The following is a 25538-nucleotide window of genomic DNA, read 5'->3' as shown; positions in this document are numbered from 1 at the left end:
GTACCAGGCTCAGAGTGCTGACCACAATAGGCAGGGAAGCAGTTGGAGGAAAAGCATGGAGAGGGCAGCCTCTTCAAGTAGCCAAAACTCTCCTAAGTGCATATCCAGTTCCACATATAAGCTTTACCCTTGCTTAATCTTATCAGTAGAACAGATAAGAAGCCTTCAGAGTGCAGGGATGCTCAATCTCTAACAGCTCTCCCCCACTGACTGTGCTAAGATTCTTACTGACTAAGTTCCCAGGGAGAAGGCTATAACCACTACAGAATACCTTGATAGCAGGGTAAGAAGCACAGCTCCCTTTAGTCTCCACACTTATACCTTCAGTTTCTGCTCCCAGCTGAGGAAGATCTAACCCCAGGGCTCATTAATACTCCATCAGCCTAATCTAGTCAATCAGCAGAGCAAAGAAGAAGCCCCTTCAGAACAGAACAGCTCAAACCCACAGATGTAGAAAATAATCAGAAAAGCAAGATTACAGTCAATTAGAATGGGGAAAGAAAAAAATATGAGTGAACAACAGAAAAGGAAAAAAAAAGAAATTACAATCAACAGCTTTTATCCAGGTAATGAAGAAAGAGCAAGTGGAACAGAGGAAGATCAAGGAACACCAAGCAAAAATGCAGAAACTCTAGCAAATAGGAAACAAGCTTTGTAAGAACTCAAAACACAATTCAAAAACAATTAAAAGAGGCTAAAGTCAACTGGAAAAAGAACTTAAAAACCAAAATAAATCATCTGGAAACAGAGGCACCTGAACTAAAACAAGAAAATAGTGTCTTGAGAGTCAGAATGGACTAGCTTTAAAATGAGTCAAAGAAGGTGAAAGATGACCTACAAAGAAAATCAGATGAGAAGGATGAGGATGACCAAAAAGCCAGAAATTAAATTCAGTATTTAAAAATTAGAGTTCAACAATTAGAAGCAAATGACTTCACAAGGCAGCAAGAGTCTACAAAACAAAATCAAAAGAATGAAAAAAAAATTGAGGAAAATATTAAACACCTCATTGCTAAAACTACAGACCTAGAAAAAAGATCTAGGAGAAACAATTTCAGAATTATTGGACAACCAAAAGATCATGAGAAAAGAAAAAGCCTGGACATCCTACTACAGGAAATTATCCAAGAAAACTGCCCTAACATTTTCAAACAAGAGGGAAAAGTGGATATTGAAAGAATCCACAGATCACCTCCTGCAATTTTTTCCCAATTGACAACACCAAATAATATTATAGCTGAATTCAAGAACTACCAGACCAAGTGAAAGATACTACAAGCTGCAAAGAAGAATCCTTTCAGATAACATGGAACCCCAGTTAGGATAACACAGGACCTGGCTGCATCAACAATGAATGCCCAGAAAGCATGGAATATGATATGCTAGAAAGCAAGGGAACTGGGTCTACAGCCAAGAATCAACTACTCAGCAAAACTGACTATGTTCTTGCAGATGAAAGTATGGCCATTTAATAAAATAGAAGACTTCCAAGTATTAATAAAGGATGCATTTATTATTTCTGCTCTTTTGCACTTGTTTGCAATATTTTTATGCCCTAATACATGGTCAATTTTTATGAATGTATCATGTGCTGCTGAAAAGAATGTGTATTCCAATCAGATCCATTGGGGCAGAGAATTGTATCATGCCCTATAGAGAAGTAGAAGCATAATAAACTGGCTGCTAGGGTAGGAAGAGTACAAGGGAGATAAAGGGTGGGGGTAGTTTAAAAGGCACTAAAGTAAGAGGGGACTCAATAAGAGGGGAGGTGCTAGTAAGGCAAGTAAAATTAGGGAGGGAAATGGGGAGAAAATGATTAAAAGCAAAAGATTGGAGGGGAGGGTAAGAGGAATAAGAGAAAAGGCAAAACTTAAGGAGGAAGTTAAATAGAGCAGCAAGATTTAGGATGGTAAATTACATTTAATATCACCCCAGACAAAATACTATATTAAGAATCTACTTACCAAGACAAACAGAAGAATTATATGATCTCAACTACAAAACATTTTCCACATAATTAAAACTAGATCTTAATAACTGGAAAATATTAATTGATCTTGGGTAGGATGGACAATGTGCAATTTGAATCTGTTACCCTAAAAACTATGATCCCCAGCAAAACTACAATTCCCAACACTCTACTCACTTCCTGTCCTTAAGTGCTGGTGGAGATAGGATATAACTTGGTGTAGTTCTGTCTCTTGCTCTCTTTCCTTCCTTTGGAGGCTTTGGTGGAGTGGGGACTTTTAACCAGGTAGAAAAATTAGTCACATGGTTTTATTTCATCAGGTAATAAACTTTATAAAAATAATACTTAAAGTATTGGACATTAATTTAACTCTTACAGGTAATATAATAAAAATAACCATACTACCCAAATTAATTTGCTTATTTAGTGCCATACATATCAAACTACCAAAAAAATTTTTTTACTGAATTAGAAAAAAATGTTTTAAAAGTTCATTTGGAAGGACAAAAGACCAAGAATATCATGGGAAATAATGAAAAAAATGTGAATGATGGGGTTCTAGCAGTACCATATCTTAAATGGTACTATAAAGTAGTAGTCATCAAAATAATATGGTACTGGCTAAGAAACAGAAGGCATGACCAATGGAACAGACTTTCAGTAAATGACCTCAGCAAGATAGTGTAAGATAAACCCATAGATTCCAGCTTTGGGGACAAAAACTGCTGTTTAAATTAGAAAACAGTTTGTGAGAGATGAGGTTTAGTTCAACATTCAGAATGGGTGAATGACTTAAATATAAAGAAGTAAACTATAAGTAAATAAGGTGGACATAGAATAATATATCTATCATATATATGGAAAAGGAAAGATTTTATACCAAACAAGAGATAGATAATATTACAAAATGTAAAATGAATAATTTTGATTACATTAAATTAAAAAATTTTGCACCAACAAAACTAATGCAAACAGAATTAGAAGGGAAGAAACAAATTGGGGAAAATTTTAATAACAAAAACTTCTAATGTTATGGTTGGACTGAATATATTTAATTCACTGCCAAGGATTTAATTACTAAATCCCCAAAATGAATTAATAAAGCTGACCTTTAACTCACCATGTGTCAGTTCAATCAGCAGATTCTTTATCAGCCTCAAATTCAGTAGAACTGCTTCTTACAGGATGTTCCACTCCAAGTGTGAGTCTCCACTCCAAGTGACACTTCACTTCAACTGTGTCTCTCCACTCCAAGTGTGTCTCTTCACTCCAAGTGTGTCTGTGTGTCTCTGTTTCCACTTTTAAAGACCTTTTTCTCTTGTGTCACTTCCCCTAAATTTTTACGTCTACCAATCACAGCTGACGCTCCACTCCAGGACTGCCCACTCTTTCACATGTGGGTCACAGACCTCCCACTCAATGTATGAAATGGGTGTTAATACCTTTTTGTGGTTAAAATTCAAAATGGGTAGATCTCCATACTCAATTTTAAGTAGTGTGCTTACATTTTGGGGGATTAAAATCTAAAAATAAACAGGCAATTACAATTTAATCTTCACAATCAAGGAAGAGCTAAGTACATTTGTTGTTACAATAAGGGGAGATCCAAGTCCAATCTTCACAATGACAAAGGTCTAATTACTCAAATTCATAAAGAGCTAAATCAATTATACAAAAATCAAGCAATTCTAAATTGATAAATGGTGAAGGGACATGAATAAGCAATTTCCTGGTAAAGAAATCGAAACTATCAATAAGCACATCAAAAAGTTTTCTAAATCTCTTATAATTAGAGAAATGCAAATCAAAACAACTCTTATATACTACCTCATACCTAGCATATTGGCTAATATGACAGCCAAGGAAAGTAATAAATATTGGAGGGGAGTTGGCAAAATTGGACACTACTGCATTGCAGGTGGAGTTGTGAATTGACCCAAACATTTTGGAAGGCAATTTGGCACTATTCCCAAAGGGCTTTAAAAGAATTTCTGCCTTTTGATCCAGCCATACCACTGCTGGGTTTGTACCTCAAAGACATAATAGGGAAAAATATGTGTACAAACATATTTATAGCCATGCTCTTTGAGGTGGCAAAAAATTGGAAAATGAAGGGATGCCCTTTGATTGGGGAGTAACTGAACAAATTGTGGCATCTATTGATGATGGAAAATACTATTGTGATAAAAGGAATAATGAACTGGAAGAATTCCATGTGATTTGGAACAACTTTCAGAAAGTGATTCAGAGTGAAAGGAGCAGAACCAGGAGATAGATAGATAGATAGATAGATAGATAGATAGATAGATAGATAGATAGATAGAAAGAAAGAAAAATACATGCAAACATACATACAGATACAGAAATAGTTATGAGAGATAGAAAGACAGACAGAGACAGAGACAGAGAGAGAAATAAATAAAGAGAGAAGATATTAATAAGGTTTTTTTAGTTGGGATATGAAGGAAGCTGGGAAGCAGAGATGAAAAACAGTATTATAAGCATAGGTAATAAATAGCAAGCAAAAAATTTCCAAAGTCTGGAGATAGGATACCTTGTATGAGGAATAGATAAAAAGGCAGTGTCATGAAATCACAGTAAGATGAGTAAGATGTAAGAAGACTGGAAAAGTAAGAGGGAGACATGTGGTAAATGGTTTTGAATGATAAACAAAAGTTATATTTTATCAACCCCTGGAGTTTATAGAATAGAATGGTATGGCAAAGTCAGATGTTCAGTTTAGGAAAATTAATTGACATTTGGAGGGAGGATAGACTGGAATGGGAAGAGGCATAAGGCTGAAAGACCAAACAGTAGGCTTCAAAAAATATGTGTCAGAATCAAGACTTAAAACTAGGTATTAATGACTTAGGGGCCAACACTCTGCCCTCTGTGTTATACTGTCTCTCATAAGTAACACATATTAAAACATTGATTTTGTTGTTTCTCTCTCTTCTATTCTCTTCTTATATCTAACTATTGTAGTTTCCTCTTAGAAGGGGAAATTTTGTATGCACCTTTACTTAGCAGATTTTAGAGGTCCAAGATGATTATATTTAGTGATCAATTGGGGAGATTAGTCTCCCAATCATCATCAGGGGGGATTGTGAATTTTAGATTTACTCCAACCTGCTTAGTCTTTAGAATTTTAGCAACCAGAAATGTATACACCCCCACTTAAGGACTAACTGTGGAGAAGGATGGTCTATGACCCATAATGTGCTAGCAAGTGACAACTCGGGAACAACTGACTGGCCCCCTGGGCTGTCCTAAGCCAAGTTTAAGCCACCATTGGTAAATGCCTTTATATTTCACATGACTTCCTGTGAGAGGAACTTTTTGTGGTCTTTGGTGGTGGAATGGGACTTGTAGCTCTAGCATGGGACCTCAGTCTGCTTCCCATAGGTGACCATGTGGTGGGTGATAAGGCTGACTTCCCTTTCCCTTGACCTTTCTGAAGGCACCAGCCTCCAAGGAGGTCCCTCATTTTGGAGGAGGCTTTGTGGCAGGAAGCTGAGCTAGATTTAATCTTCTGGGAAGGTCCCTTGGCTGAGAGGCCTCTGAACTCCCTTTGGCTCAGACTAGGCCAGACTGGATCTAATTCCCCTTTCCCTCTTTCTCCCTCATTCTTAATTTCTTCCTTCTATTGAAAATAGACTGCCATAACATTCTATTCTGACTTGAGTCATAATAAAGAATAATAAAGTAATATATAATATGAAATAATATATAATAGTTATATATAATACATAATAATAAAACCAATGTTTTGAGCCATAGGGATTTAGAATTAAATCACTGAAAATCACTAAAATTATATTCATTCTCAACCCTAAAATTTACTATACACAGACCTTAAGAAACATTGACTGATTGGGAAAAGGAAGGTAAAGAAATAGATCTACTATTGTGATAGTTACTGGCATGCTGTGTCAGTCATGTTCTCTTCCATTGACATAGGATACTTGCACAGGAAGAATCAGTAACTTGAGCAGAGAGTTGTCTCCTTCATTTCTGTGTGTTTTAAAACATAAGTACAGCTAGATTTTGCAAATGTAATACAGATTTACCTTTAGTCATGCAATAGGTCTGTTATTAGTGTGAAAAGCAAATTTCTATTTCTATTTAGATCCAACATGGAGGAATACGGTATAAAGTATCCAAAGAAACATTCTGAGAAGTTGTGTTCTTTGCCATATGAATTTTTAAAGAGTACTCTGTAATTATTCCTTGGAACATCCTTCTGGGCTATATTATTATTCAATTTGTTCATATTACTGATAAACCTTATTTTAGTTATCTGCTTTATAATTATGTTAGATAGCTATCTGATGATAGCTGAGAAATTATAAAAATTTAATCATGAACTTTAAAGATAAATTAAGCTCGTTTATAAATCATACAATGATTTATATAGGTAAATAAGTATTCCTATTGAAAACCATCAGTATTTCAAAGCACTTTATAAGGAATAGATATAAATTGCTCCTTCCATTCCTTTCCAATTTTTAGAGATATTAGAAAGTAAAGTCAACTGGACAACTGGACATATAGCCTGGGAAGTAAGAATTCAGAATTCCAGGGTTATTAATTTTTGTAGTGCCTGGTTTACCAAGATATATAGTACAAGGTGCTGGACACTATTTTAAAATAAATTAAAATGGTGGTACTGATTCTGATATCTTTGGCAGAAAATATATTGTTTCTCTGAGAGCATTCATTCTACAGGAACTATTTGCCTATCAAGTGCATAATTATCTTTTAATATCACTCCACAATAATTGGCATATATTATTTTGGGGGTTCAAATTATCTACATTGTTCTCTAACAGTCTAAGTGTGAATATGCCAAATCATAGTGAGAACATAAATTGTCAGCTTTTATAGTCAACCTAATGATTGAAAAGGAGTAAATAATAAAATATAATCTTTTATACAATTTTTAAGAATTAATTTCAAAAATGGAAATAACGTTATTTTAATTTAGAAGTATAAGCAAAAAATTAAAATTTACATTTGTTGTGTATATGATTTTTAAGTGCTAGTAAAAGAATAAGACAATGAAATTTAAGACACTAGAGTCATGGAACAAAATAACAAATTATCAGAAAAGAAGCAAACACCAAATTAAACAAAAACAAGAATTTGCTTCTGTGTAGTAACTCAAATCAGGAAATACCTACATATATATCCAACAAAGTGGCAAAATTTTGAAAATGATTGAAGTGCTCAGAAAAAATAATACAAAAAATAAAAGTTCTGACATGTATGCAGACAATTCATACTTTTTAAAAAGGGAAAGGAGTAAGAGGAATAAGAAAAAAGGAAGAGGAAGGAACATGAGGAGTAAGAAAAAAGAAGGAAGAGGAGGAAGAGAAGGAGAAAAAATGAGGAGGAGGAGGAGAAAGAGAAGGAGAAAATGGAGAGGGGAATGTTGGAAGTGGAAGAGGAAAAGAAAAAAGGAGAAAGAAAAATGAAGGAGATGAGAGGATGAAAGGGAGAAAGAAAAAACGAAGACAAAGGAAAAGGAAGAGAATAAAAAGAGAAACAGGAGAAGAATGCTGGTGAGACAAATGGAAAGTGGGGGGGAAGGAGTTTTTCTTAATAAAGGAAGAAATAAAAGAATAATAAGAGAAACAGATACCCATCTTTCACTTTTTTCTATCTAGTCCTAATATGAAATGTCTTAATAATAGGAAATGTTTGAGTATCTCCAACTGAGTTCCAGAAAATTTTCCAAACTATGGCTGGCTCAAAGAAATACTATCTACTGTTATTGCTGAAAGCACATCCCTTTCATTCCATGCAGCCCTTCATGGTGATCACAGGTGTTGAATACCAAGTTGGAACACAGTGTGGTTTGGAAACTAGTCTAATGTTGCTATACACAAAGGGAAAAATTCTCTATCCATTTGAGAATCTCATTCCTTGGCAACACCTAAATGTACAAAGCAGCTGCAAGAACTATCCAATTAGAGTAGCAGTTTTATCTACTGAAAGCCACTTCCATCAGTAACATTTAGTAAACTAATGGTGTAGCAATTGGGTTTTTCACCTTCTCTTTCTTTGAACAGTTGGAGGAAATGGATCAGTTGTACATTCATTGGCAATGTTACCTTAGGTCAACTCACTAAATGTCTTATGAGAATCTTCATATTTATAAGGAGTTATGTAATGAAATAAGCCTCTCAGGTTTTGCCATTAGATCCTTTGGTTCCATTTGACTTTACACCACACCACCCAGGTAGCATGAGGTAAAGCATAATAATATCAACAAGAAAATAATAAGTAAATAAATAAACTTTGCCATTGTCTATGTTTTTTCTTAATATTTCTTATATAACTCCACAGTTGAAAATAGACATTGATTTACCTATATTTCCAAAGTATCATGAATACTAGTTATCTGACATTGATGGTAGTTTTCCAACAGGTCCTCTGACATCAGAATTATTTATCTCATTGCTCAATGCTTCATTCATTCCAAGGGAGAATTTGTCATTCTCGTTGACTTTTCATGGGGTTGTGGTCATAAGCAAGAACCACAAATAACATTTCCTCTATTATCTCCACCACCACTATCATAAACAAGTTTTGTTGTGTACTTGTTATTTTTAGAACACTTTACTCACAATTAACTTTAAGATCCAGAAAGCTAACTACTGTTGTTCAAGTACCACCCAAGTCTCATACTTGAGGCTATTCTGTGAACCCCTGGGTAAGTTCATCTCTCAAAATAATAACTAAGAGGAGTTCAAAAATATATAATTTAGATAGGTTGTATTGGAATGGGCTGTGGAGCAATGTTGCTGATCATAGTACACTCCGTTCGATTTCTATTGTCTCTGACCTGCTTCCCCACATTTCAACCCATGCAGATTTATACAGGTTCTTATGTGCAAGGTTCTACTCTTGCTATTCTATATGTAGGGTTTATCTTCAACATTGCACTTATATGTGTCAATACATTCTTTCTAATATAGCCACTGAAACAGCTTTCCAATCTTCCTACACTTTCTTCCTGCACTCTAGGTTACTACTTCCATATCCTTAATGACTCCCCAAGCAACCAATACAACTTCTCATTCTTCTGAAGGTCCTTTGATCAACTCTACCTCTGTGCTCCCTTAATCTTAATTTCCAAGCTGGTCTTTCAGCTTCTAAAGCAGACAAATATTAACTTGAAAGTCCCCTGCATGGGGGAGCTGCATTCATTCCACCTGACACTCCCACCTTATTTCAACTGCTATCCTTCCTTTAGGCACCATGCCTTCCATAGAAAGCATTCTCTCTTAAACATTAAGGATTTCAAAATGTTTATGAACTTCAGAGAATATGTAGCTCCAGAAGAGGTGGAGTCAAGATGGAGGCTTAGAAGCAACAAAAGTTCAGACCTCTGAAAACCCTTCCTTACCAATCACAAACTGAATGCTCCTATGGTACTGAAATTCAAACTTGACAACAGGACAGAGGCGGGGAACCCTCCTTCTGAATTCAATTCAAAAGGTATTCCCCCCAAAAGCTAGAATCCAAGAACACTCAGGTCTAAGGGGAAGGCAAAAGGAAGGTCCCAGGATGCCTCCCCCCCAACCCAGAGAGCTGAGCCCCCAGCTGCAGCAGGAACCTCTGGGTGGGCAAAGGTGCTGGTCTGGAGGGTGTACCTTGAGAGCAACTTGGGCCAGGCTAAGAGCATCCAGCACAGGCAGCAGAGAAGCAGCCAGAGAGAGATGAAAGAGCCTGCAGCCCCATGGCTGGGTCCTTCCATCTGGCTTTGGTCTCAAAAGAGGTTTTTGCTTCAGGGCAATGCAGACCAACCCAGTTGAATCTAATTCCACCAGGAGTCCTCAGAGCTCAGGGAGGCCAGGACCCCTCAACCTCCTATAGTTCAGGGCCTCCCACAAGGACAGGAACCTCTGGGCAGGCAAAGGCACTGGTGTACCTTGCTGACAGTGCTGTGCCAGGCTCAGAGCATGGAACACAGGAAGTGGAGAAACAGCTGGAGAGAACTGGAGAGCGCTTGGGCGTCTCCAGCCTGCCAGGAATCTTTGGCCTCAGAGCACATAGAGCCCAACCTAGTTGAACTTAATATGATCAATAGCCTCCAGAGAACATGGAAGGCAACATTCTTCCCCCAGAGACTGTACCAAGAGATCTGAAAAAGCTACAAGAGGGGAGACTGACAGCCCCAAAACAAAAAAAAAAATGAGAAGAGCAAGAGCACAGAAAAATAGGAGGAGCAAAGAAGGGGTAAACATGAACAAACAACAGAAAAAGAAGAAAGAAATTACAATTGACAGCTTCTGTACAGGTAACGAGCAAAGAGCAAATGAAGTGGGAGGCTGGGGGGGGATCAACAAAGGAAAAATCAGAAATCCCAGCGAATTGGATACAGACTTTGGAAGAACTCAAAATGCAATTCAAAACACAATTAAGAGAGGCTGAAGACAATTGGGAAAAGAACTTAAAAACTAAGATAAATCATCTGGAAACAGAAAATAGTGTCTTCAATGCCAAAATCAACCAGCTGGAAAATGAGGCAAAGGAGATGAAAGATGAGAAAAAAGAGATGAAACATGATGTAAAGAGGATGAAAGATGACCTCCAAAGAAAATCATACCAGAAGGAAAATGATGACCAAAAAGTCAGGGATGAAATCCAGTCTTTAAGAACCAGAATATAACAATTAGAATTAAGTGACTTCACATTGGCAGCAGGACACTATAAAACAAAAGCAAAAGAAAAACCAAATTTTTATTGAGGAAAATATGAAGCATCTCATTCACAAAACAGAGGAATTAGAAAATCATTAAAGGAGAGACAATTTAAGAATAATTGGTCTACCAGAAGACCATGACAAAAGAAAAAGCCAGAACATAATACTACAGGAAATTATTAAAGAAAACTGCCTCTATATCCTAGAACAAGAGGGAAAAGTGGAGATTGAAAGAATCCACAGATCACCCCCTGCATTGAAATTGACCCAAAGAGGGAAGAACAATCCAATCCATTCGGGCAGAGAATAGATTTGTGCCCTATAGGGGAGTAGAAGGGTTACAAACAGACTGGTTGGGAGGGAAGCAGTACAAGTGAGGGAAAGGGTGGGGGGTCAATTTTAGAAAGACTACGGGAAAAATAAGGGGGAGGAATAAGAAGGGAGGGTGATAGAAACAGAAGTAATATAAGTGTGGGAACTAGGAGGATTGATTAAAAACAAAAATTGATGTAGAAGGAAATAGTGAAAGAAGAAAAGGCAGGAACAGGAGTAGAAATCAAAAGGCTGGGTAATACACAGCTAGTAATCATAACAATGAATGTGAATGGAATGAACTCACCCATAAAATGCAAGTGGATAGCAGAGTGGATTAGAATTCAAAACCTTACCATATGCTGTCTACAAGAAAAATACATGAACAAGGTAGATAAGCATAGGGTGAAAGTAAGAGGGTGGAGCCAAATCTATTGGGCATCAACTGATAAAAAGAGGCAGGAGTTGCAATCATGATATCTGACAAAGCCAAAGTAAAAATAAATCTAGTTAAAAGAGATAGGGAACTTAATTACATCCTGAAAAAGGCAGTATAGACAATGAGAAAATATCTGTACTCTATATGTATGCACCAAATGGCATAGCATCCGAATTTCTAAAGGAGAAACTAGAGGAGTTCAAGAATTAAATAGATTGAAAAACTATACTAGTGGGAGAACTGAACCCTCCTCTATCCAAACTAGATAATCAAACCAATAAATAAATAAATAAATAAACAAACAAGCAAACAAATAAATGAATGAATGAATGAATGAATAAGTAAATAAATAAATATATAAGAAAGAGGTAAGAGAAGTGAATGAGATCTTAGAAAAATTAGAGTTAGTAGACATGTGGAGAAAAATAAATAGGGACAAAAAGGAATACACCTTCTTTTCAGCAGCACATGGTACATCAACAAAAACTGACCATGTATTAGGGCATAAAAACATTGCAACCAAGTGCAAAATAGCAGAAATAATATATGAAACTTTCTCAGATCACAATTTAATGAAAATAATAATTAGTAAAGTAACATAGAGAGGTGAATAAAAATTAATTGGAAATTAAACAATAAAATTCTCCAAAACCAGTTAGTTAAAGAAAAAATCTTAGAAACAACTAATAGCTTCATTGAGGAAAATGACAATGAGGAGACATCCTTTCAAAACCTATGGGATGCCCCAAAGCAGTACTCATGGGGAAATTTATATCCTTGATTTCATATATTAACAAATTAAGCATGGAAGAGGTCAATGAATTAGGCATGCAAATGAAAAATTAGAAAGCTAACAAGATAAAAATCCTCAAATGAAGACTAAATTAGAGATCCTAAAACTCAAAGGAGAAAATAATAAAATTGAAAGTCAAAGAACTATTGATTTAATAAATAAGACTAGAAGCTGGTACTTTGAAAAACAAATAAAATATATGGAGTACTAGTCAGTCTAATGAAAAAAGGAAAGAAAAAAAACCAAATTGACAATATCCAAGATGAAAAAGGAGACCTCACCTCTAATGAAGAGGAAATTAAGATAATCATTAAAAACTACTAAGCCCAATTACTAAGATATGGATGAATACATACAAAAATATAAATGACCTAGACTAAAAGAGGAAGAAATAAATTACCTAAACAACCCCATATCAGAAAAAGAATTTAAACAAGCCATCAAAAAACTCCATAAGAAAAAATCCCCAGGTCCAGATGGATTCACAAATGAATTCTATCAAATATTTAAAGAATAACTAATCCCAATATTAAACAAACTATTTGACAGCATTAGCCAAGAAGGAGTTCTACCAAACTCATTTTACCACACAAACATGTTACTGATCCCAAAACCAGGCAGGTCAAAAACAGAGAAAGAAAACTATAGACCAATCTCCCTAATGAATATAGATGCAAAAATCTTAAATAGGATACTAGCAAAAAGAATACAGCAAGTCATCACAAGGGTTATCCACTATGACCAGGCAGGATTCATACTAAGAATGCAAGGATGTTTTAATATTAGGAAAGCCATCCACATAATTGACCATCTTAACAATCAAACTGACAAAAAAATCACATGATTATCTCAATAGATGCAGAAAAAGCCTTTGATAAAATACAACACCCATTCCTATTGAAAACACTAGAAAGTATAGGAATAGAAGGGCCTTTCCTAATAATAATAAACAGTATATATCTAAAACCATCAGCAAACATCATCTGCAATGAAGATAAACTAGAAGCCTTCCCAAAAAGATCAGGAGTGAAACAGTGATGCCCATTAGATATCTTCTCTATTATTTAACATTTTACTAGAAACACTAGCAGTAGCAATTAGAGAAAAAAAAATTGAAGGTATTAAAATTGGCAATGAGGAGACCAAGCTATCACTCTTTGTGGATGATATGATGGTTTACTTAAAGAATCCTAGAGAATCAACTAAAAAGCTAATTGAAATAATCAACAACTTTAGCAAAGTTGCAGGATACAAAATAAACCTGCATAAGTCAGCAGCATTTCTCCATATCTCCAACTTTGTTCAGCAGCAAGAATTAGAAAGAGAAATACCATTTAAAATCACCTGAGACAATATAAAATACTTAGGAATCTATCTGCTAAGACAAACACAGGAACTTTATGAACACAACTACACAACACTCTCCACACAATTAAAACTAGATCTAAACAATTGGAAAAATATTGATTGCTCATGGGTGAGATGAGCTAACATAATAAAAATGACAATCCTACCCAAATTAATTTGCTTATTTAGTGCCATACCCATTGAGCAACCAAAAAGCTTCTTTACTGAATTAGAAAAAAAACATAACTAAGTTAATTTAGAAGAACAAAAGATCAAGGATATAAAGGGAAATCGTGAAAAATAATGCAAAGGAAGGAGGACTTACAGTCCCTGATGTCAAACTATACAATTAAGCAGTGCTCATGAAAACAATTTGGTACTGGCTAAGAGACAGAAAGAGGATCAGTGGAATAGTCTTGGTGTGAATGACCTCAGCAAGACAGTCTATGACAAACCCAAAGACCACAGCTTTTGGGACAAAAATCCACTATTTGATAAAAACTGCTGGGAAAATTGGAAGACAGTGTGGGAGAGATTAGGTTTGGATCAACACCTCACATCCTACACCAAGATGAATTCAAAATGGGTGAATGACTTGAACATAAAGAAGACACTATAAGTAAATTAGGTAAACACAGAATAGTATACATGTCAGATGTTTGGCAAGGGAAAGATTTTAAAACCAAGCAAGACTTAGAAAGAATCACAAAATGTAAAATAAATAATTTTCACTACTTCAAATTAAAAAGGTTTTGTACAAACACAACCAATGTAACTAAAATCAGAAGGGAAGCAACAAATTGGGAAACGATCTTCATAAAAAGATCTGAGAAAGGTTTAATTACTCAAATTTACAAAGAGCTAAATCAATTGTACAAAGAATCAAGACATTCTCCAATTGATAAATGGGCAAGGGACATAAATAGGCAGTTTTCAGATTAAGAAATCAAAACTACTAATAAGCACATGAAAAAGTGTTCTAAATCTCTTATAATTAGAGAGATGCAAATCAAAACAACTCTGAGGCATCACTTCACACCTAGCAGATTGGTTAACATGACAGCAAAGGAAAGTAATTAATGCTGGACGGGATGTGGCAAAGTAGGTACATTAATTCATTGCTGTTGGGGTTCTGAATTGATCCAACCATTCTGGAGAGCCATTTGGAACTATGCCCAAAGGGCAATAAAAACTGTCTGCCCTTTGATCCAGCCAAAGCACTGCTGGGTTTGTACCCCAAAGAGATAATAAGGAAAAAGACTTGTACAAGAATATTCATAGCTGCGCTCCTTGCGGTGGCCAAATATTGGAAAATGAGGGGATGCCCTTTAATTGGGGAATGGCTGAACGAATTGCGGTATATGTTTGTGATGGAATACTATTGTGCTAAAAGGAACAATAAAGTGGAGGAATTCCATGGAGAGTGGAACAACCTCCAGGAAGTGATGCAGAGTGAAAGGAGCAGAACCAGGAAAACATTCTGCACAGAGACTGATACACTGTGGTACAATCGAATATAATGGACTTCTCTATTAGTGTTAATGCAATGTCCCTGAACAATCTGCAGGGATCTAGGAGATAAAGCACTATTCACAAGGAGAGGTCAAACTGTGGGAGTAAAAACACCGAGGAAAATCAACTGCTTGTCTACAGGGGGTTGAGGGTATATGATTGAGGAGAGACTAATTGAACACCCCAATGCAAATACCAAGATCATGGAAATGGGTTCGAATCAAGGACACATGTGATACCCAGTGCAATCGCATGTCGGCTATGGGAGGGGTGTTCGAGAGGGGGAGGAAAAGAAAATGGTCTTCCAATGAATAATGTTTGAAAATGACCAAATAAAATAATGCTTAAAAAGGGAAAAAATAATATTAACTCCTGGTGAAATATTTGAGGAAAGATGCTGATAACCTTTTTAAAGATTTCTTGATCCATGACATTTCCAAGATTCTTTTCTTGTTCCATTCTACCACTTCCATATTGCCCTGTGAACAAAGGACTGAGTAGTGCATTGTACAAGTTCAATCCTTTTCTCAAATCTCACCATACTGACATCTCTTTTTCTTCAGAATACCTAAGAGATATTTTTCTACATTATTCAGAGCCTGAATGATGTTGGTCTGCCCTTTCCTACCTATACCCTTGATTTCTCCTGAAGCCTTACCATATGACCTGTCCCTCTTTCAAACATATACCACTTCCAATGCCTGATGCTTATATGATATCATTTGATTAATGCTGAATGGTCTCACATCCAGAAATTATCTTCCCCTTGGTTTGCCATAATGCAGAGAAATAGAAATCCACAAATAACAAAATCTCCATAATGAAAGAATATCCTGTTAAAATGTGAATGCCAGTATGTAAACTATGATGGATATGTCATTAACATTTTTTCATCAATGAATTCATTATAACCAACTAGCTAGTAAAAATATTATATAGAGAGTATAAAACATAGGTTTGGTGAGCTTTGGGACAGAGAGAGTCAGGAAAATTTTATAAAATGAGCCTACCCCTTTAATACTGTGCCTGGCTAGAGGTTTGGAGAAAGAAGTACATGAATGAAATATAAAGACATTGAGCACCTAAATAGAAAGAAAAAGGAAAAGAATATGCAACTATGAAAAGTTATTGATGATAAATTATCTCTACTTCAATATTTTCCATATGTCTAGAACTTATTATATGGAAATAGAAAACAAAATGAATGCATGGCATGGAATTTTTGGAGAATGGATCTATCTGTACTACATAATATAATGCCTTAATTAACTGATGTTTACTATTAAACTATATAGCAAAAGGAATAGGAACTGGATCTGTGATTTAATTTAACTCTTGAATAAAGACATTTTCTCTATCAATGTAGCTTGGCATTCCCTCCAAAACTAATACTGTAAGAAAGTTGACAAGAATACTGAGAGTCTAGGTGAATTGTCCAGGACTGTTGAGTGAAGATATGTTTTAGGCAGTCCTTAAACTCAGATATCTCTGGCTGCTCTAAAGCCAGTATTACTTGCTTTATTGGGGCAGGGAGAAAGGGAGAAATGGAAGACAGAAATAAGATGCCAATAAATTCATTGAGGAAATCAGCTTTCATCCCAGGCTGAGGCTATTTTTAAGATCAAAGCAAGCAATTCTAGAATGACTAAACTTGAAATTTAGAGTGAAGCTGCAGAGCTGATTGTCTTAACAATAAAAATAAAAACCAATTGAGACCTCTCTTTGGCAAGTCCCAGGGCTTTTCCATTCTTTAGGGTCTTAGGTGTTTGTCCCTGTTTGTATTTCTATGTGTAGTATATATGTGGGGGTGAAGGGGGGACCCTTATGCTGAGTGTCAGAAAGTTGTAGGCATGGAGAAGACCAATGGACTGAGCAAAGGGCTAAAATTCCAACTATTAATAATCACCTATATGACCTTATATAAGTCACTGAACCTATTGTGGACTCTTCCTACATTAGTAAAATGGATGGTTGGATTATATGATGTCCTTTCCAACTTAAAACTCTATGACTCTAGAAGATAAAAGTTGTAGCCATGTCTTCTGGACTAGGTCTGATTTGGGTCAATTTCCTAGGGAAAAAAGATTCAAGGTCACTCAAAAGTTATAAAATATTTATTTAGCCACAACAGGATAAGAATATTCAACAAAAATAAACATTGAGTCTCTATGCACTAGCACCTTCTCCTTGAACTGTATTTATTTCAGTGTGTTTTACTCCTAATGGAAACACAAAAGCAGACTAGATTAAGAGCATATAGTTCTTACATACAGTACATACATAGAAACAACTAAGATAATAATGAATGTGAGGCAGAGCCAATTTGGCAGTTTAGTAGCAGCTAAAGCTTAAAAAAATACAGGAATTATATGAACAAAATTACAAAAAAAAATTCATACAAATAGTATTAGATCTATACAACTGGAAAAACATTATTTGCTCATGGATAGGTCTAGCCAATATAACAAAAATGATGATTCTGCCTAAATTAATTCATTTATTTGGTGCTATATCAAACTACCAAAAAACTTTTTTATGGAAGTGGAAAAAATAATAACAAAATTCATCTGGAAGAAAAAAAAGGTCAAGAATATTAAGGGAGCTAATGAAAAAAATGTGAAGGATGGTGGCCTAGCAGTACCAGATCTCAAATTGTACTATACAGAAAAAAGTGATCAAAACAGTCTAGTACCAACCAAAAAATAAAAGGGTAGATCAAAGGAATAGTTCAGGGGTGATCACCTCAACAATCTAGTTTTTAATAAATAAAAGGATCACAGATTTTGGGAAAAGACCTCAATAGTTGACAAAGACAGCTGAGAAAATTGGAAAACAGTGGTAAAATTAGATTTAGATCAATTGACTTAAACATAAAGAGTGATATTATAAATAAATTAGGGGAACATAGAATAGTTTACCTGTCAGATCAACGGAGAAGGGAAGAATTTATAATCAAACAAGAAACAGAGAACATTACAATAGGTAAAATGAATAATTTTATTATATTAAGTTAAAAAAAGCTTTTGTTGAAACAAAACCAATGCAACCAAGATTAGAAGGGAAGCATCAAACTGGGAACACATTTTTATAACAAATTTCTCTGATAAAAGTCTCATTTCTCAAATATATAAAGAACTATGTCAAATTTGTAAGAATCCAAGACATTTCCCAATTGATAAATGGCTACATAGGAAGTTTTCAGATTAAGAAATCAAAGTTATCAATAATCCTATTAAAATGTTCTAAATCCCTTCTGTTTAAAGAAATGCAAATTAAAACAATTCTGAGCTTACACCTGTCAGATTGGCCAATATGACAGTAAATGAAAATAATTGATGTTGGAGGGAATGTGGCAAAACTATAACATGAATATATTTATGGTGGAGTTATGAACTGATTAGACCATTGTGGAAGACAACTTGGAATTATGCCCAAAGGGCTATAAAAAGATGCATAGCGTTTGATTCAGCAGTACCACTAGAAGATCTGTATCCCAAAAAGATAAAAAAATGAGAAAGGACCTGTTTCTACAAAAATATTTATAGCTGCACTTTTTTTTTGTTGGCACAGAATAGGAAACTAAAATGATGTCCCTCAGTTGGGAAATGGTTGAACAAAATGTGGTATATGGTGGTTATGAAATACTATTATTTTATAAGGAATGATGAACCAGTTGATTTAGAGAGAACTGGAGTAGAAGGCAACTGTGTGGCTCAGTGGATTGACAGTCAGGCCCAGAGATGGGAGGTCCTAGGTTCAAATCTGTTTTCAGACACTTCCTAGCTGTGTGACCCTAGGCAAGTCACTTAATCCCCATTACCTAGCCTTTACCACTCTTCTGCCTTGGAACAAATACAGAGTATTGATTCTAACACTTTCTAAATCCTAAACCCAAAAGTATTGTAGGAACAAATAAGCCACTTCCATAACAGGAGTCCTAAAAATACACATTTTGAATCTATTTCCCTATGGCTACTCTCCCTTTCAGAGAGCAAAAGAATGCAAATAAGAAAAAAATTCAACCCCATATTTCAGGAGGCCCAAACTATGGCCTACCAGCCACATGTGGTCCCCTAAGGCCATTTATCCAGCCCCCGACTCATGTCCAGAAGGGGTATCTCTTTCATTGGTGGTCAGAGAGAAGAGCACTGTTTGTGGTGGCACCACAAAACGTGCCGTCACTCACGTACAGTACTACTTCCAGTGACATAATCCTTTGTAGGGCACCTTGTTCTGAGAATAACTGAATGAGAATGAGGCTCCACACAAAGGATTATGTGAATGCACAATGGAAGATGTCAGCATGGTGAGTGGCGATCTGGGGGAGGGGATTCCGCACTGTGTATAAATGCTGCCCAGTATAGTGGTTTTGGTGATGGGCCTGTGCAAGGTGTGACAGGCACATCACAGCCAGAGCTCCACTATTCCAGACAGCGGGATGCAGCTCTTTTCATAGTTTTGTTTTGTTATTTTATACTCCGGCCCTCCAATGGTCTGAGGGACGGTGAACTGGACCCCTGTATAAAAAGTGTGGGGACCCCTTCCATATTTAATTAATATCAGCAGGACCAAACTAGCATTAAGATTATTAATTCTATTGAAATTTGGGACCCAAGACTCCTTTCAGATGAAGGATGTAGTGACCATGCATAAAGACAAGAGTTTTCATGAATCATATTTTTGCCTACCCTGTCATTGGCAGGGATTTGCAGACTTGTCTCATAGCTAAATCATCACTAATGGATCAGATTGGATTAATTCAAAGACTGGTCTTGATAAGAAGAGTTCTGTCACTGTCATGATAACCTTGTAACTCTCATTAATTTTAATCATTGCACCCATTTGTTTCATGTCCTAAGATTTCCTGTAAAGAATTTATTTTTAAATTCCCTCTTCCTCTCTCAAAAACTGCAACATTTTCACCAATAGAGAAAAGTGTGAAAATAGATTCTTTTTAAAATTTTTATTTAATTAGAGGATTTAGAACATTTTTCCATGGTTACAAGACTTATGTTCTTTCCCTCACCTCTCCCCCACTCCCTTCTCATATCTGATACGTAATTCCACTGGGTTTTACATGTGTCATTGATCAAGACCTATATCCATATTATTAATATTTGCACTAGGGTGATCTTTTAGAGTCTACTTTCCCAGTCATAGCCTCACCGACCCATATGATCAAGCAGTTGTTTTTCTTCTGTGTTTCTTTTCCCACAGTTCTTCCTCTATATGTGTATAGAATTCTTTCTCATATGTCCCTCCAAATAGTTCTGGATCATTGCATTGCTGCTAGTAGAGAAGTCCATTATATCGATTGTACCACAGTGTATCAGTCTCTGCGTACAATGTTCACTTGGTTCTGCTCCTTTCATTATGCATCAATCCCTGGAGGCCATTCCAATTCTCATTCCTTTGAACACAACAGTATTCCATCACCAGCATATACATCATTATTTTTAGCCATTCCCCAATTGGAGGGCATCCCCTCATTTTCCAATTTTTGGCCACCACAAACAATGTGGCTTGAATATACTTGTACAAGTCTTTTTTTCTTTTTTATTTATTTGGTGTACAAACCCAGCAGTGCTATGGCTGAATCAAAGATCAAACTGTCTTTTAGTGCCCTTTGGGCATAGTTCCAAATTGCCTTCCAGAATGGCTGGATCAATTCACAGCTCCACAAGCAATGCATTAAGGTCACAATTTTGCCACATCCCCTCCAACATTTATTACTTTCCTGTGCTGTCTTGTTAGCCAGTACGCTAGGTGTGAGGTGGTACCTCAGAGTTGTTTTGATTTGAATTTATCTGATTATCAGAGATTTAGAATATTTTTTTCATGTGCTTATTAATGGTTTTGATTTCTTTATCTGAAAATTCCCTATTTATGTGCTTTGCCCATTTATCAATTGGGCAATGACTTGATTTTTTGTACAATTGATTTAGTTCCTTATAAACTTGAGTGATTAGACCTTTGTCAGAGGTTTTTGCTATAAAGATTTTCCCCAATTTGTTGATTCCCTTCTTATTCTGTTTGCATTACTTTTGTTTGTACAAAACCTTTTAAATTTTATGTAATTAAAATTATTTATTTTACATTTTCTAATTTTTTCTAACTCTTGCTCGGTCTTAAAATATTTCCTTTCCCAAAGATCTGACAAATATACTATTCAGTGTTCACCTGATTTACTTATTGTTTCCTTTTTGTGTTCAAGTCATTCACCCATTCTGAGTTTAACTTGGTGTAGGATGTGAGATGTTGATCTAAACCTAATCTCTCCCATACTATTTTCCAATTTTCCCAGCAGTTTTTATCAAATACTGGAATTTTGTCCCAAAAGCTGGTATCTTTGGATTTATCATAGACTGTCTTACTAAGATCACTTACCCCAAGTCTATTCCACTGATCCTCCCTTCTGTCTCTTAGCCAATACCATATGGTTTTGGTGATCACTGCTTTATAGTACAGTTTAAGATTTGGTACTGCTAGGCCACCTTCCTTCATATTTTTTACATTATTTCCCTTGATATTCTTGTTTTTTTGTTCTTCCAAATAAACTTTGTATTTTTTTTCTAATTCACTAAAAAAGCTTTTTGGTAATTTGATGGGTATGGCACTAAATAAGTAAATTAGTTTGGGTAGGATTGTCATTTTTATTATGTTAGCTCATCCTACCCATATAGATTCTTTTTAAATTTCCTTTACTCAGGCTATTTCCTTGTCCCTAATTCCTTTCCCTAAAATTCCTGCTTGTCCAGATCAGATCAGTCCATAAAGGCTGCAGTCAAATTCCACTACTTCCCCTAGTTCTCTTTGATTTCCATAGCCAGAACTTTTCCTCACCTTCTCTTAAATACCAGAACTAAGCTTACACCTTTTGAATAGCAGTTTTAAACAATTTCTTATATTTCTTTCTGTAATTATTTCATCACCTTTATGCAAATGAAATCTCATTATTTCAGAAGCCAAAAGTCCTTAGTGGCTATATATTCTACTCCATGACTAATAAATGGAATGATGTTTAACCTACCTCACAGGTAGCCATACATCTATTGACTGCTCTAATTTTAGAATCAGGGCTTCACCTTCTTTAGCTAAAAATATACCTTCTACTTCTTTTCCCATAATGTTTTTCTTAATGGTACATAAAAATATAATTCATCATTCCCCTCTCAACCTTCACAGAGTCTTATTAAAAGAAAAGAAAACTCTTTTTTTTGTAAGTTTCCAAGTTTGGAATTTAACTAAGTGGAAGCTAATTATATTAGAGTCATCTTGCTTTAAAAGATTACTTTATGATTAGTAATAGTATATTACAATAACTTTTAAATCTATACTAGGGATTACTTATCTATTTCACAAGTAATAATATAACTATCTTCTGTAAAAATATTTTCATTCATTTAGTTTGTGTTCTGTTTGACTCATCTCATTACCAAACCAGATATTCAAGTAATGAGTGACATCTTAGAAAATTACATTTTATATAATTATAATTGTATCTTACTTTATATGTAGCACTGACATTTTATATCCAGGTGATCCTTATAAAAAGGAGCAGTTTACCTATAGATATATTGCCAGTAAGTTATGAATACAAGGCTGGAATTCAGATTCCCTGATTCCCAGTATAGTGTACCTTTCTACATCCTACTTAGCTCATCAAATAGCCTTTTGTATTCCTTAAGAGTATTATAAATTATTTTAAATTATCAACTCCATTTCTTACTGCCAGAATGTAAGGTGAACTACTTATAATGGGCCCACAGTTTCAAAGTGAGGTCAGGAATGGAACCCAGGAAAGCATTAGATTATACTGAAGGAACTTTTAAGTTAATGTAAGAGATTTTCTCTAAAGCTCTCAGTAACCCCAAAACATCAGAGCATAGATTACAACATGTTTTGATCAATAGTTGGTTCAGTCCTTAACCAAGGTCAATATGTGTGGACTAATATTGACAATGTGATCATCATCATATGAGATAATTTAAAGGAAGCTCTTTGTAAACCATAAAGCACTCTGACAAGCTCATCTTACCATCATCATCATCATTAATACCCAATTGTTTTTGTTTTCCCCAAAAGGCATAACTAGGAACAACAAATGTAATTAACAAGAATTTATTATGTGCCTGCTATACTCCATTTACTATGCGAAACACTTTACAAATATTATCTTATTTGATATTCAAAATAACCTCTTGAGTTAGATATTATTTTTATTTTGCCATTAAGGAAATTGAGACAGAAGATCCAGATCTCTATGCACTATAATAACTCCAAGGAGGTTAGAGAAGTTTCCATTCAAAACAATTTTAAAAAAATCTAGCAATTTGATATATATAAAAATGTGATAGACTACCTCATGATTAAAGGGAATCCTTTAGATTAGAAATCATCAGAATTCTGGATGAATATGTCTGAAGAAAATGCCACTTTTTTTACATGTTAGAATAGAAAAATTACAATCTATTCCCACTTTTCAATACTATGGTTTTATTCTTCTAAGACTCATTATATACTCCATTACATAAGAAAAAACAAACTTTCTTAAAATGTTATTCTCATTTAAAAAACTGAGAACTCTTTGGTGGGTTATTACACATATTAGGGGGAGGTGGAATCAAGATGGCGGTGTAAAAATAGAAAAAGTTCAGTCCTCTGAAAACCCTTCCTCACCAATCACAAATTGTGTGCTCCTAGGGGACTAAAAATCAAACCTAACAACAAGACAGAGCTAAGGAACCCTCCTGCTGGACTCAGTTCAAAAGGTATGCCCCCACCCCCAAAAAAAGCTGGAATCCAAGAACACTAGAGTTTAAGGAGAAGGCATAAGGAAGGTCCCAGGACACCTCCCCCCAACATAGAGCACTAAGCCTCCACTGGCAGCAGGAACCTCTGGGTTAGCAAAAGCACTGGACTGGAAGGTGTACCATGCAGGCAGGGATGTGCCAGACTCAGAGCATTGAACACAAGTGGTGGGGAATAAGCTGGAGAGGAAATGCAGAATGGGCAGCCTGGTTAGAGCAGCAAAGACCCTTAATATTCCTCTAGCCTTCCAGGGGGTTTTGGCCTCAGAGCACATCCAGCCCAACCCAGCTGAACTTAATCCCATCAAAAGTCTTCAGAGATCAGGGAATCCTAAGCTCCAACACCCCTCCCTCACAGTCTGCTGGACTTTAATCCAATCAAAAGTATCCAAAGGACAGGGAAGCTCAAACTCCAACATTCCTCTGCAACAGACTGCACTGAGAGATCTGACAAAGCTCCAAGAAGGGAGACTGACAGAAAGACCAAAAAAAAAAAAACGAAAGGATCAAGAGCACAGACAATTATGGAGATCAAAGAAAGGGTAAATATGAGCAAATAACAGAAAAAGAAGAAAGAAATTACAATCAACAGCTTCTGTACAGGCAACGAACAAAGAGCAAATGGAACAGAGAAGGAAGCAAACAATAAAACAGAAATCCCAGCAAATTGTATACAGGCTTTGGAAGAACTCAAAATTCAATTCAAAACACAATTAAGAGAGGCTGAAGACAATTGGGAGAAGAACTTAAAAATTAAGATAAGTCATCTGGAAATAGAAAATAATGTCCTGAAAGCCAAAATCAACCAGCTTGAAAATGAGACAAAGGAGATGAAAGATGAGGCAAAGAAGATGAAAAATGAGGCAAAGGAGAAGAGAGATGAGGTAAAGAGAATGAAAGATGGCCTCCAAAGAAAATCAGACCATAATGAGAAGGATGACCAAAAAGCCAAGGATGAAATCCAGTCTTTAAGAACCAGAATACAACAAATAGAATTAAGTGACACCACAAGGCTACAGGACATGATAAAACAAAACCAAAAGAATGAAAAAATTGAGGAAAATATAAAGCATCTCATTCACAAAACAGAGGAATTAGAAAATTGTTCAAGGAGAGACAATTTAAGAATCATTGATCTACCAAAAGACCATGACAAAAGAAAAAGCCTGGACATAATATTACAGGAAATTATCCAAGAAAACTTCCCCGATATTCTAGAACAAGAGGAAAAAGTGGAGATTGAAAGAATGCACAGATCACTTCCTGTATCTAATCCCCAACTGCCAACACCCAGGAATGTTATAGCCAAATTCAAGAACTATCAGACAAAAGAACAGATATTACAAGCTGCCAAGAAGAAGTTATTCAGATACCACAGAACCACAGTGAGGATAACACAGGATCTGTCTGCATCCACACTGAAAAACCAAAAGGCATGGAATATGATAATCTGGAAAACAAGGGAACTAAGTCTACAGCCAAGAATCAACTACCCAGCAAAAATGACTATATTTTTGCAGGGGAAAGTATGGTCATTCAACAAAATAGAAGAATTCAAAGCATTTGTTAAAAAAAAAAAGACCAGACCTGAGCAGAAAATTTCATGCCCAAGCACAGAACTCAAGAGAATCATCAAAAGGTAA

The sequence above is a fragment of the Monodelphis domestica genome, chromosome 4 (assembly GCF_027887165.1).
Source record: "Monodelphis domestica isolate mMonDom1 chromosome 4, mMonDom1.pri, whole genome shotgun sequence".
NCBI classification, from domain to species: domain Eukaryota; kingdom Metazoa; phylum Chordata; class Mammalia; order Didelphimorphia; family Didelphidae; genus Monodelphis; species Monodelphis domestica.
This window is presented reverse-complemented; position numbering follows the sequence as displayed.